We start from the raw sequence: 15,463 nt of genomic DNA, 5'->3' as shown, positions 1-15,463 counted from the left end.
ATTTTTACACCAACAAAGAGTCTGGTTCCACACGGATGAGCTTCGAGTCCGAGGGGAAGCCGATCCCAAACGCGACCGGCGAACGACAGCCCTAACTGCCGCCGAATGATCCTATCATCTCCACACTCCACCCAACAAAACATACGATATTGAAGCCGAGCTTCCGCAGTGATCTTTTCAAGGTCGAAGCAATTTCTGTCGCTGAGAGTTCCACCCGGATGAGCTTCGAGTCCGAGTGGAAGCCGCGACCGGCGAACGACAGCCCTAACTGCCGCCGATAGGACTCCCTCGCGCTTTCTCTCCGCCTCCCAGCCAGCCAGCAAGCGAGCAGCTCTTTTTCCAGTTTTCTAGGTCGAGACAGAACAGCGGTAGGGGACGATATCCAATACCGGCTAGCGGCAGCACGAACCGCCGCCGATAGATCTCATGATTCTGTCGCACTTTCGCATCGTGCTTGTTTTTCTGGGTCGTCAGAAATTTTTGCACCGACGGTGCGCAGTCGAGTTTGGATTGGTTGCAAGTGGACGAGCATCGAATCCTAGGAAAAAATGCAACCGGTGAACGACAGCCCTGACTACCGCTGATAGTTCCCAGGATTTTCTCGCACTTTCTCTCCGACTCCAAACTGAAGCGCAGTGGAAAAAAATGAGTGACTGCAGAATTTTATCGACGTTTGGTGAGTTGGTAGTGGATTGGAGGGGAAGCTGATCCCAAAGGAGATCGGCGGACGGCGGCTCTGGCTGCCGGCGAAATAAACTTTTGATGCCCCCGTACTTTCTTTTTTTTCCACTTGCAGCAAACTATCATTCATCCTGCGACGCTGACGTCGGACTTTCGCATTCGCTGCGCGGATGCAACGAGTAGAGACATGCGGTTTTCACCGCAGTCATTTCGAACGTGTGTTTAGTAATGTATTATGAGTTTTGATGTTTGTTATGAGGAAATCAGTTTTCACAATTGAAACGCAGTTCTAAGTTTTACGTTAAAACACTAATAATTCCCATCTTCCGAACTACAACACGTAGAGACATGCGGTTTTCACTGCAGTCATTCCCAACGTGTGTTTAGTAATGTATTAAGAGTTTTGATGTTTGTTATGAGGAAATGAGTTTTCACAATTGAGAAGCAGTTCCAAGTTTTGCCTCAAAACACTAATAATTCCCATCCTCCGAACTACAACACGTAGAGACATGCGGTTTTCACTGCAGTCATTCCCAACGTGTGTTTAGTAATGTATTATGAGTTTTAATGTTTGTTATGAGGAAATGAGTTTTCACAATTGAGAAGCAGATTTAAGTTTTACGTTGAAAAAAAATAATCCCATCTTCCAAACAACAACGCGTAGAGACATGCGGTTTTCACTGCAGTCATTCCAAACGTGTGTTTAGTAATGTGTTATGAATTTTGATGTTTGTTATGAGGAAATGAGTTTTCACAATTGAGAAACAGTTCCAAGTTTTACGTTAAAACACTAATAATTCCCATCTTACAAACTAGTACACGTAGAGACATGCGGTTTTCACTGCAGTCATTTCGAACGTGTGTTTAGTAATGTATTATGAGTTTTGATGTTTGTTATGAGGAAATGAGTTTTCACAATTGAGAAGCAGTTCCAAGTTTTACGTTAAAACACTAATAATTCCCATCTTCCGAACTACAGCACGTGGAGACATGCGGTTTTCACTGCAGTCATTCCCAACGTGTGTTTAGCAATGTGTCATGAGTTTTGATCGCTGTTATAAGGAAACCAGTTTTCAAAATTTGAGAACCTGTTCCAGTGCCCTTTAGACCTTACAATGTATTTCCTCAAGTGCAGATTCGCGGATTTGTACTTAAGAATCTTCCCAACTAGTAGACCTTGGAGCCCTTACATAGGTAAGGTGACATGGGTTTTAATATAATTTTTTTCAGTGAAGGTGTTGAGCAAAACAAAACTTTCTTTCGGGGGAAACCACACTCTCACGAGAGACGAAAGGTAAGTACTATATACATTTTGAAATTGTGACAATGCTTTATTTGGATTTATTTTAAAGGAAAAATCCACTTATACTGCTTTCCAGCGTTAAAAGGACAATGAACAAAAAACAATTTCTCTTGCACCCGCTGGATACGGCCAGGTGTGGTGGTGATGCATATATCTTTCATCGCCTCTGTTTCTGTTTTTCTGCCGATAGCAGCAAGCGTTGATTAATGGAAAAGCGCCCCAGATAACTTCGTATTGCTCCCATGATTTCCCTTTTTATTTCACTAAGGACGATATTGAGGCAGAACGAGGAGATGTGACGAAACGCAACTCCTAAAAAATTGGTCCAGCGTCGTGGTCTGCTCCATTCTCGCTGACGGTTCCGCTGTATGGGTGTTTCCTCCTGAGACGACGAAAATGTTGCCGCCTGGCTGCGAGAGGGTGCACTATCATTCATCCTGCGACGCTGACGTCGGACTTTCGCATTCGCTGCGCGGACATATTTAGTGCAATAGCATGTGCATGCACAGTTGTCCAGTTTATGTTGGCAGCGGGTGCCCGTGCCTGTACGTCTACCTATGTGGGCTCTGCTTGTAACCTTGCTACAGTTGCGACATGTAACAGTCTTCTTGGTTGACGACATTGTCATTTTGCAACAAACATTTCGGATAAAGCTCTCGTGTGTATATACTTTCCTTGCCAATGAAATATCTCCACCGCATTCTGAATCTAGTATTTCGTGTGATCTGTAGAGAAGTTCTTAGTTTTACGTTAAAACACAAATAATTCCCATCTTCCGAACTACAACGAGTAGAGACATGCAGTCATTTCGAACGTGTGTTTAGTAATGTATTATGAGTTTTGATGTTTGTAATGAGGAAATGAGTTTTCACAATTGAGAAGCAGTTCCAAGTTTTACGTTAAAACACTAATAATTCCCATCTTCCGAACTACAGCACGTAGAGACATGCGGTTTTCACTGCAGTCATTCCCAACGTGTGTTTAGTAATGTATTATGAGATTTGATGTTTGTTATGAGGAAATGAGTTTTCACAATTGAAAAGCAGTTCCAAGTTTTACGTTAAAACACTAATAATTCCCATCTTCCAAGCTAGTACACGTAGAGACATGCGGATTTCCCTGCAGTCATTCCCAAAGTGTGTTTAGTAATGTATTATGAGTTTTGATGTCTGTTATGAGGAAGTGAGTTTTCACAATTGAGAAGCAGTTCCAAGTTTTACGTTAAAACACTAATAATTCCCATCTTCCGAACTACAACACGTAGAGACATGCGGTTTTCACTGCAGTCATTCCCAACGTGTGTTTTGCAATTTATCATGAGTTTTGATGGCTGTTATAAGGAAACCAGTTTCCAAAATTTGAGACGCAGTTCCAGTGCCCTTTAGGCCTTACAATGTATTTCCTCAAGTGCAGATTCGCGGATTTCTACTTAAGAATCTTCCCAACTAGTAGACCTTGGAGCCCTTACATAGGTACGGTGACATGCGTTTTAATATAATTTTTTTCAGTGAAGGTGTTGAGCAAAACATATCTTTCTTTCGGGGGAAACAACACACTCAAGAGAGACGAAAGGTAAGTACTATATACATTTTGAAATTGTGACAATGCTTTATTTGGATTTATTTTAAAGGAAAAATGCACTTATACTGCTTTCCAGCCTTAAAAGGACAATGAACAAAAAACAATTTCTCTTGCACCCGCTGGATACGGCCAGGTGTGGTGGTGATGCATTTATGTTTCATCGCCTCTGTTTCTGTTTTTCTGCCGATAGCAGCAAGCGTTGATTAATGGAAAAGCGCCCCAGATAACTTCGTATTGCTCCCATTATTTCCCTTTTTATTTCACTAAGGACGATATTGAGGCAGAACGAGGAGATGTGACGAAACGCAACTCCCAAAAAATTGGTCCAGAGTCGTGATCTGCTCCTTGCTCGCTGACGGTTCCGCTGTATGGGTGTTTCCTCCCGAGACGACGAAAATGTTGCCGCCTGGCTGCGAGAGGGTGCACTATCATTCATCCTGCTAGGCTGACGTCGGACTTTCGCATTCGCTGCGCGGACATATTTAGTGCAAAAGCATGTGCATGCACAGTTGACCAGTTTATCTTGGCGGCGGGTGCGCGTGCCTGTACGTCTACCTATGTGGACTCTGCTTGTAACCTTGCTACAGATGCGACATGTAACAGTCTTGTTGGTTGACGACATTTGTCATTTTGCAACAAACATTTCTGATAAACCTCTCGTGTATATAAATTCCTTGCCAATGAAATATCACCACCGCATTGTGAATCTAGTATTTCGTGCGATCTGAAGAGCAGTTCTTAGTTTTACGTTAAAACACAAATAATTCCCATCTTCCGAACTACAGCGAGTAGAAACATGCGGTTTTCACAGCAGTCATTTCGAACGTGTGTTTAGTAATGTATTATGAGTTTTGATGTTTGTTATGAGGAAATCAGTTTTCACAATTGAAACGCAGTTCTAAGTTTTACGTTAAAACACTAATAATTCCCATTTTCCGAACTACAACACGTAGAGACATGCGGTTTTCACTGCAGTCATTCCCAACGTGTGTTTAGTAATGTATTATGAGTTTTAATGTTTGTTATGAGGAAATGAGTTTTCACAATTGAGAAGCAGTTCCAAGTTTTACGTTGGAAAAAAAAATCCCATCTTCCAAACAACAACGCGTAGAGACATGCGGTTTTCACTGCAGTCATTCCTAACGTGTGTTTAGTAATGTGTTATGAGTTTTGATGTTTGTTATGAGGAAATGAGTTTTCACAATTGAGAAGCAGTTCCAAGTTTTACGTTAAAACACTAATAATTCCCATCTTCCGAACTACAGCACGTAGAGACATGCGGTTTTCACTGCAGTCATTCCCAACGTGTGTTTAGTCATGTATTATGAGTTTTGATGTTTGTTATGAGGAAATCAGTTTTCACAATTAAAAAGCAGTTCCAAGTTTTACGTTAAAACACTAATAATTCCCATCTTACAAACTAGTACACGTAGAGACATGCGGTTTTCACTCTAGTCATTTCGAACGTGTGTTTAGTAATGTATTATGAGTTTTGATGTTTGTAATGAGGAAATGAGTTTTCACAATTGAGAAGCAGTTCCAAGTTTTACGTTAAAACACTAATAATTCCCATCTTCCAAACTAGTTCACGTAGAGACATCCTGTTTTCACCGAAGTCATTTCGAACGTGTGTTTAGTAATGTATTTTGAGTTTTGATGCCTGTTATGAGGAAGTGAGTTTTCACAAATGAGAAGCAGTTCCAAGGTTTACGTTAAAACACTAATAATTCCCATCTTCCAAACTAATACACGTAGAGACATGCGGTTTTCACTGCAGTCATTCCCAAAGTGTGTTTAGTAATGTATTATGAGTTTTGATGTCTGGTATGAGGAAGTGAGTTTTCACAATTGAGAAGCAGTTCCAAGTTTTACGTTAAAACACAAATAATTCCCATCTTCCGAACTACAACACGTAGAGACATGCGGTTTTCACTGCAGTCATTCCCAACGTGTGTTTAGCAATGTATCATGAGTTTTGATGGCTGTTATAAGGAAACCAGTTTTCCAAATGTGAGAACCTGTTCCAGTGCCCTTTAGGCCTTACAATGTGTTTCCTCAAGTGCAGATTCGCTAATTTGTACTTAAGAATCTTCCCAACTAGTAGACCTTGGAGCCCTTACATAGGTACGGTGACATGGGTTTTAATATTTTTGTTTTCAGTGAAGGTGTTGAGCAAAACAAAACTTTCTTTCGGGGGAAACAACACTCACGAGAGACGACAGGTAAGTAATATATACATTTTGAAATTATGACAATGCTTTATTTGGATTTATTTTAAAGGAAAAATGCATTTATACTGCTTTCCAGCGTTAAAAAAACAATGAACAAAAAACAATTTCTCTTGCACCCGCTGGATACGGCCAGGTGTGGTGGTGATGCATATATCTTTCATCGCCTCTGTTTCTGTTTTTCGGCCGATAGCAGCAAGCGTTGATTAATGGAAAAGCGCCCCAGATAACTTCGTATTGCTCCCATGATTTCCCTTTTTATTTCACTAAGGACGATATTGAGGCAGAACGAGGAGATGTGACGAAACGCAACTCCTAAAAAATTGGTCCAGAGTCGTGATCTGCTCCTTGCTCGCTGACGGTTCCGCAGTATGGGTGTTTCCTCCCGAGACGACGACAATTTTGCCGCCTGGCTGCGAGAGCATGCACTATCATTCATCTTGCGACGCTGACGTCGGACTTTCGCATTCGCTGCGCGGACATATTTAGTGCAAAACATGTGCATGCACAGTTGACCAGTTTATCTTGGCGGCGGGTGCGCGTGAATGTACGTCTACCTATGTGGGCTCTGCTTGTAACCTTGCTACAGATGCGACATGTAACAGTCTTCTTGGTTGACGACATTTGTCATTTTGCAACAAACATTTCTGATAAACCTCTCGTGTATATAATTTCCTTGCCAATGAAATATCACCACCGCATTGTGAATCTAGTATTTCGTGCGATTTGTAACGCAGTTCTAAGTTTTACGTTAAAACACTAATAATTCCCATCTTCCGAACTACAACACGTAGAGACATGCGGTTTTCACTGCAGTCATTCCCAACGTGTGTTTAGTAATGTATTAAGAGTTTTGATGTTTGTTATGAGGAAATGAGTTTTCACAATTGAGAAGCAGTTCCAAGTTTTAACTTAAAACGCTAATAATTCCCATCCTCCGAACTACAACACGTAGAGACATGCGGTTTTCACTGCAGTCATTCCCAACGTGTGTTTAGTAATGTATTATGAGTTTTAATGTTTGTTATGAGGAAATGAGTTTTCACAATTGAGAAGCAGTTCCAAGTTTTACGTTGAAAAAAAAATCCCATCTTCCAAACAACAACGCGTAGAGACATGCGGTTTTCACTGCAGTCATTCCTAACGTGTGGTTATTAATGTGTTATGAGTTTTGATGTTTGTTATGAGGAACTCAGTTTTCACAATTGAAAAGCAGTTCCAAGTTTTACGTTAAAACACTAATGATTCCCATCTTACAAACTAGTACACGTAGAGACATGCGGTTTTCACTGTAGTCATTTCGAACGTGTGTTTAGTAATGTATTATGAGTTTTGATGCCTGTTATGAGGAAGTGAGTTTTCACAAATGAGAAGCAGTTCCAAGGTTTACGTTAAAACACTAATAATTCCCATCTTACAAACTAATACACGTAGAGACATGCGGTTTTCACTGCAGTCATTCCCAAAGTGTGTTTAGTAATGTATTATGAGTTTTGATGTCTGGTATGAGGAAGTGAGTTTTCACAATTGAGAAGCAGTTCCAAGTTTTACGTTAAAACACAAATAATTCCCATCTTCCGAACTACAACACGTGGAGACATGCGGTTTTCACTGCAGTCATTCCCAACGTGTGTTTAGCAATGTATCATGAGTTTTGATGGCTGTTATAAGGAAACCAGTTTTCCAAATGTGAGAACCTGTTCCAGTGCCCTTTAGGCCTTACATTGTATTTCCTCAAGTGCAGATTCACGGATTTGTACTTAAGAATCTTCCCAACTAGTAGACCTTGGAGCCCTTACATAGGTACGGTGACATGGGTTTTAATATAATTTTTTTCAGTGAAGGTGTTGAGCAAAACAAATCTTTCTTTCGGGGGAAACAACACTCTCAAGAGAGACGAAAGGTAAGTAATATATACATTTTGAAATTGTGACAATGCTTTATTTGGATTTATTTTAAAGGAAAAATGCACTTATACTGCTTTCCAGCCTTAAAAGGACAATGAACAAAAAACAATTTCTCTTGCACCCGCTGGATACGGCCAGGTGTGGTGGTGATGCATTTATGTTTCATCGCCTCTGTTTCTGTTTTTCTGCCGATAGCAGCAAGCGTTGATTAATGGAAAAGCGCCCCAGATAACTTCGTATTGCTCCCATGATTTCCCTTTTTATTTCACTAAGGACGATATTGAGGCAGAACGAGGAGATGTGACGAAACGCAACTCCTAAAAAATTGGTCCAGCGTCGTGATCTGCTCCTTGCTCGATGACGGTTCCGCTGTATGGGTGTTTCCTCCTGAGACGACGAAAATGTTGCCGCCTGGCTGCGAGAGGGTGCACTATCATTCATCCTGCGACGCTGACGTCGGACTTTCGCATTCGCTGCGCGGACATATTTAGTGCAATAGCATGTGCATGCACAGTTGTCCAGTTTATGTTGGCAGCGGGTGCCCGTGCCTGTACGTCTACCTATGTGGGCTCTGCTTGTAACCTTGCTACAGTTGCGACATGTAACAGTCCTCTTGGTTGACGACATTGTCATTTTGCAACAAACATTTCGGATAAAGCTCTCGTGTATATAATTTCCTTGCCAATGAAATATCTCCACCGCATTGTGAATCTAGTATTTCGTGCGATCTGTAGAGCAGTTCTAAGTTTTACGTTAAAACACAAATAATTCCCATCTTCCAAACTACAACGAGTAGAGACATGCGGTTTTCACTGCAGTCATTCCCAACGTGTGTTTAGTAATGTATTATGAGTTTTGATGTTTGTTATGAGGAAATCAGTTTTCACATTTGAAACGCAGTTCCAAGTTTTACGTTAAAACACTAATAATTCCCATCTTCCAAACTATTACACGTAGAGACATGCGGTTTTCACTGCAGTCATTTCGAACGTGTGTTTAGTAATGTATTATGAGTTTTGATGTTTGTTATAAGGAAATGAGTTTTCACAATTTAGAAGCAGTTCCAAATTTTACGTTAAAACACAAATAATTCCCATGTCTCTACGATCATCCCTTCGAAAGTTACGAGTGATAGAAAAAAAATTGGCAATTGGCCCATCCCTTGACCTGAGGACCACCAAATTTCTTGCGCGTACTCTATGTTCCCAATATCGACAGGAGGGTCAACGCGGGCCGACGACAGAGCCATCTATGAGCAAAACTTTGGAACTCTCGGATGCTTGAAATTTTTGCCAACTTTTTTTTCAGCACATTAACATTTTTCTTCGTGCGGATGTGTTGTCATCACCAAAAAATCTCTTAGAAATAAGGTACCTTCGAATTTGACCTTACTTGTTACCGTTGTGCAATAACTTGATTTCCGATCGTCTTTCGAAGGTGTTTAGGTGTTTTATAGCGAATTAGTGTGTTGTCTCGACCTGATCGAATATAAGCCTCCTCTGATGTTTTGTGGCGTCCCCAAGAAAATATTTTATAAATAACATACCTGCAAATTCCACCGTCCTTGTAACCATAGTTCAATCCTAACATTAATAGCCATACTCATCCAATTATTTTATGGGAAAAAAATAGAACCTAATCAAAATAGCATATTCTTAATGAATCTTGATTAATTAACATGGATGAATGGAATGTGTAATAACTAAAGTTGCATGTTTATTTTCCTAGTGTGAGGGGAATAAAAAGTTGATTTCGGCACCTGAAAAAGAAAGAAAGAAAATTATATAGTATATTCACAATCAGTATTGGTGCGAATTACATTTTGTTTTGATGGTGCTAAAAAAATAATGTGAATAATTCCTACTTGTTTTTTTTTTTTAATTTTTGTCAATTTGTGCAAAAACTTGCGATTTTTCTAAATGGTGCAATAAATGTTATGGGGAGAATGCACCAATTTGTTGTCACCAATTCTCTATGTTGATACTTTTAGGTGTCATGTATCACTCATCGTTATGGCACTTCCTAACCTACCTGACATTTCTCCTACTCCCCTTATACCTATTTTCTAACTCGTGATAATGAAGATTTTACATTTTGAGGTTTTTTTTCGCGATAGAAACTAACCTCCACCTTTGCGGGGGTTCGAAGATGAGGAGATAAACTGATTACCCATCTGCATTATCCCCCCCCTTAGAATCCTCGGTTGGAGAGTACAAATAATGTGGAGTTCAAAAATTTTAGATTTATGAGAAATGTTAATTTGCAGTTGTCGATCGAATAACATATTTATACGTAGAATACAATGGATTGCGTGATCGCCGACGGATCTACAAACAGTGCTTTTTTTCTTCTTTGCTATTCAACGACATGAATGTACATGATTCAAATATATTCTTGTAATGTAGAATCTTCGATACCTGGTGAAGGTGCACGTCACTATAAAAATTGTATGTCCAGAATAAATGTATCAATTCATTAACTTCAAGGATGCAAAAAATTGTGCAGGGATAGCAGTTTTCACTCTCAGCCTCATGACTGTTACAACGCAACGCAATTTCCTGAAGCTATAACAATCTACTTCCGTGCCACATCACGCCAAGAGTATATGATTCGTTAATTGTTACACAGACACTAAGAAAAGTCACTGGTGGACCATAAAAGTACAGTTAGAATATAATTTTAGAACTGCATGAAATGATTCCTGGTAATAAAATGTTTAATTTTTTTTTTTTTTTTACAATGTCATCTCTTGTGTTATGTCTAACGATTGATGAATTCAAGTACCGAACATTATCGAAAGGCAATTCTCGAAACGTTAGACTGAAATGTTAACATTATCACAAAAAATGAATTTTTCATTTGACATCTTTCTTCTGAAATGTCTTTGCATGCCCGTTCCAGTCTTCACGTTGTTTCCAACACGGTCAAAAGCTACAAGATTCCCACCATGTGATTTGCAGAGAATTAGATACATTGAGATGGAAAAGATTGAATTAGTTTCGTTCAGGGATAGGGTGACAGATAGAAGGCTTCTATTACTAAACCTCCGACTTTTTAAGCAAGCAAGAGAATTAATTGGTTAATATAGAAAGGAATGGTTAATTCATATATCAATTTACCGAGTTACTAGGATTTGGCATCCTCGAATCTTCATGCCGCAAGCCCCACCCTCTACGAATTTATTTCCGACACGGTTCCCACTCTCGTCATTTTTACAGATAACATCAAAAGCCGTGACAAGCGATTTTTCTAGTTTTTGAACATGCCCCTTCCATTCACAACACGGAAACTCATCTTAGCATTTCGTGAAAATTCTTCTCCTCTTTACATCGCAACGATGAGGATGAATAATGATGGTCAGTACCATGTTGTTTGGTGAATCTCAAAGCTCCAGGAAAATAAACCTCCGGAAGGTTTCCCATATAACAATGAACACGGTAACACTGTAAATTGAACGGCGTGTAATTTAGATTTTATTGAAAAGTAAACAGAAACCATGTTGCAATCAGTGTGAAAACTAGAGCGGCTATGCATAAACATTTATTTTAATGTAAACATTTCAATCTAACATTTTTGTGAATTGTTTTTCGGTAATATTAATCAATTGTTAAACAAAAAAAACACAAAATTTAAACATATTGTTACAGAAAATCATTTTATTCAATTCTAAAAAAAATAGAAACACTTGCACAATATATTTTAACTGTATTTTATATGGTGGAAATCGGAATTTATCTTAAGAAGGCCTATTTATTGATGAAATATCAATGTGTATGTGCTTGCCTATCTGAAATAAAAATAATAAATACAAATAAATAAAAAAATAAGATATAATATGACTCTTGGCGAACAAGAGAATTTTTTTTTTATCTTTGTAAACTGATAATCCATATTATTAATATCCACAAACACGATGCTTCGCTTACTTTTTACAATCTTGCTTTACTTGTTCGATATCATCTTTACTTCAAGCACATGTCCCCTATTCCTTCCTTCCCGTTCTGGTTTCAATTAAGAAATATGCATATTTAATTTTAATAGTTCTATGTTGCGAATGAATTTCAATGTCTGTTTAAACAAGAATTCACAAACTGAAAATAATGTAATGAAATTTTAGAATATGGCAATGAAAAATTTAAATTATAATGGAAGATGACAGTTTGATAAATACCTGGTATGTCTTTTGAATAAAATCCGTCAATGAATTTCATATTGAAATCTTATAGCATTACAAAAACGTTCGAAAAATATGCTTGGCGCTATTAAAAATTTACCTTTCAAATACTGAACGAGAAACTCTAAAGGAATTATAAATCATATACCTCTTTACCTTAAAAGAAAACCTAATAACAAAAGGCATATTAACTAAAATGGAAGAGGCAAAAAAAATCACTTCTAAATTGAAGCAATGCTTTATTTTCAATTATTTCAAAATGAATAACATTAATTTCACTTTTCCAACACAAAAAGCGCAATAAACAAAACTATTTTTTTTCTCTCCACATTTTCCAACACAGAATGGCAATCGCCATAGTACTACATAACAACATTACTTTCTTTTCACAATATTCCACACCCACAATACAATCTTGCTTTGCTCATTCGATATCATCTTTACTTCAAACACATGTTCCCTATTCCTTCCCATTCTAATTTCAATTAAAAAATATGCATATATAAAATTTTAATCATTCAATATTCCTAATATTTTTAAATCTTTATTTAAACAAAGATTCACAAACTTAAATAAAATAATCCAGCTATAATGAGAAATAAGCATTATACCTCATCTGATATAATTTTCTATAATTAATAAAAATCATTATTATTTTAACCAATCAAAAAAATACCCGGAAACCTTGAACTATCATAATCGAAACAAAACCAAATCACGAATAAACGAAAAAAAAACTTACCTGACGTATTTTTAAGATGCAATCAACACAAATTGTTGAAAAAACATTTTATATCACAACCTTTTCGATATCCCCCGGCACTTATTTAAACTAAATTTAGTTTCAATGAGTATCGGGGGATATCGATAAGGTTGTGATTTAAAATGTTTCTTCAACAATTTGTGTTGCTTGCATCTTAAAAATACGTTAGTTTCAATAAGTGCCGAGGGATATTGAAAAGGTTGTGATACCTACATAAGAGCACTTTGAACCACCTAATTTACACTACTTGTGAAGGTAGGTAGGTAGGCAGAGGGAGGGGGGGCTTTGGTAATATTTTGCGGGGTGCCCAAGATTTGTAGATCCGGCACTGGTCGTACTACTGTGTGAAGGGCTGAGAACTGGGTTGACCGACGGGAAAGGTGGATGGGGAATGTTTCACACATTCAGTAATGAAAGCTTTGTTGAAAACGCATGTTTACTTTTCTGTGTGCAAAGAAAGGGAAGGGTGGATTATTACCAAGAAGTGGACAGATGAAGATTTTAAACCTGTTTTAGCGAAGTGATTCATGAATTATAACCAAACAGAGTAATAGTAGCAGACAATACACTACATCGTGTAATATCACCAATTACAAATCATTCTTTTTTTGTGTAAACTTGAAGTGCATGTGTCTTATAGGAACGGGTGTATTTCGCACGAAGCAACCAAATTTTTCACAAATGTATTTATTTCTAAACCAAAAACAATAACTCACCATTACATTCAAGAGGGGCCTGTCGTTTACTTTTACTTCTTTTCGTTTTTTTACGTGCTCAACATATACACACACGCCCTCGTGTTTCGAAGATATTTCGCGATTTATATTAAGCAATGACACAATTATTACATAATTTATGCACAGAAACTCCTTTAAAAATTGTATTCAGGAAACAAAAAGAAGCAAAAATACATTTCGCTTGACATACATGTACGGGTTTTGATCTGTTTAGCGGTTGGCAATACTGTGGATTTTCTCATTGTCTGAGACATGAACAGCTCGGCGGTTGAGGCAAAACTGGCAGGAAAGATTCTGGGCCCTGTTGTCGCGCGGATTAATACATAAAACCTGCTGCAAACTTAACCTATCGCGGGGCTTAGTCGGGAGATTGGCTAGGAAATATTTCGGCAGTGTTTTAACTGAGTTCATGCGTCCATATACTGTATATATCAACCTATACACACGCATACGCCACTGTAGTGCACTTACACAAACATTTCTGAATCTATCAGCATTTCAGACCATCAGCAAGCAGTCAGTCTATTATAGTGTGTGACTATGGGTCAGTCTAATGGATGATATTCAGCGAACAATTTCCCCCACGATCCATTGCGCCATATTTCGGGCACAACAGATCAGATCCTATGTTGAAAACATACCGGAGCCTCGGGTAAGCATTGTGCGTGTGGTTTTTGCCGAAGTGATTAAAGGCATAATTATCGTGATCATATGAGGAATGCGTACTTTTACCTTTTCAGAAGGCATACAGAAACTGTGAAAAGTATGTAAAGTGGTTAAATGCAACTTTTACGCTTTAAGAAAATTCTCATACGCTTTTCTTAACAAACACCAATCTGTTTGCCCGATTTCAATGTGATGACGCCAAGTTGAATATCATCCATTCTCCTTCCTCATGGGAAATTTGTGTTTATCACCTTAAAATATTCCTTGCTATGGATGAAACAAAATTCAGGTTATTTCTCAACTGGTAAGTTGCACGATAAGTAGGTTGATGTTAGTGCTGTGCCCAAGGGGGTGCTGGGGGTCATACCCCCCTTTGGCCCTGTATTCCTAAAAGAAGAACGTCAAAGTCAAGAAAAGATGGCAAACTGAGGACTGACAACTATAAAAAAGTATACGTAACCCCATCTTTCGAAAATTCTGGGCGCCCCACTGGTTGATGTATGTGTGGTGAGGATTAATTTCAATATCAGTATCAGCCAACATTATGTAGACCAGTGTTCTCAAACTGTGTACGCGTGCCCCCAGGACTACATGAATGATTTGAAGGGGGTACGCGATCAGTTCGGTAGAGATATGTCGAGAATACGCACACGACGACATTTGTGCTTCAGGTGTGTAGAGCAGACTTCATTGTTTCAGACTTCATACCTTTAACATCCGACAAGAAAATAAGGCTAATTTTGTCACTGACTCTCTTATCTTTGTTTCATATGTTTATAAATAAAATATTCGTTCGAAATCTTTACCCATTTCATTCTTCAACTCAAAAACCCACAAATATTTGTTAAAGTGTAAAAACGTCACGAGTACGACTGGGTGGGTATATTGTTGAGGTTTTTAAACATGATGCAATAATACAGGCGGTACCTTCTACCTACTGATGGTAAATATTGGCGCCAAACTTGCGTGGGCATTGTTAGATTGTGTGAAGTTAATGTATACGCCAGCACGCAATAGTTTGAGTAAGGTCTTTACTTTTTTTTCAATAACTCTGGAAAGTACATGAAAATTTAGTGTTTTTATGTACTATTTAGTATACACTTTCACATTTTTATTTTTGTAACTAATCATAATAATTATAAACGTAGGAACACTCAATAAAATAAAAAAAAACCTTTACCATCTTTTCACATACAGCCAGAATGCCATTTTGCTCTATTTCAGATACACGCCTCATACATATCAAAAACGCCCCAATCAATTCAATTCCCCAAAACCCACTATTCGGTCTTCGGAGATGGTGGGGGTGCATTAGACGTTTAGTTAGGACTAAATGGTACAATGGGGAAAATTTGGAGAACCGCTGATATAGACCAATGAAAACTCCATTTCTCGAACGAATTTCTGAAACTTTGCAGAGGAA

General features: G+C 38.3%; 1 protein-coding gene across 1 annotated transcript in view; it reads left to right on the top strand.

The window, feature by feature from the left end:
* LOC145984499 (ionotropic receptor 25a-like) overlaps nucleotides 1-15,463 on the top strand; it is a 148,762-nt gene that overhangs the window by 64,326 nt on the left and 68,973 nt on the right. The gene's annotated exons all lie outside the window — the stretch shown is intronic.

Source organism: Lepisma saccharinum, chromosome 1 (genome assembly GCF_977018435.1).
Source record: "Lepisma saccharinum chromosome 1, izLepSacc3.1, whole genome shotgun sequence".
Lineage (NCBI taxonomy): Eukaryota > Metazoa > Arthropoda > Insecta > Zygentoma > Lepismatidae > Lepisma > Lepisma saccharinum.
This window is presented reverse-complemented; position numbering and strand designations above follow the sequence as displayed.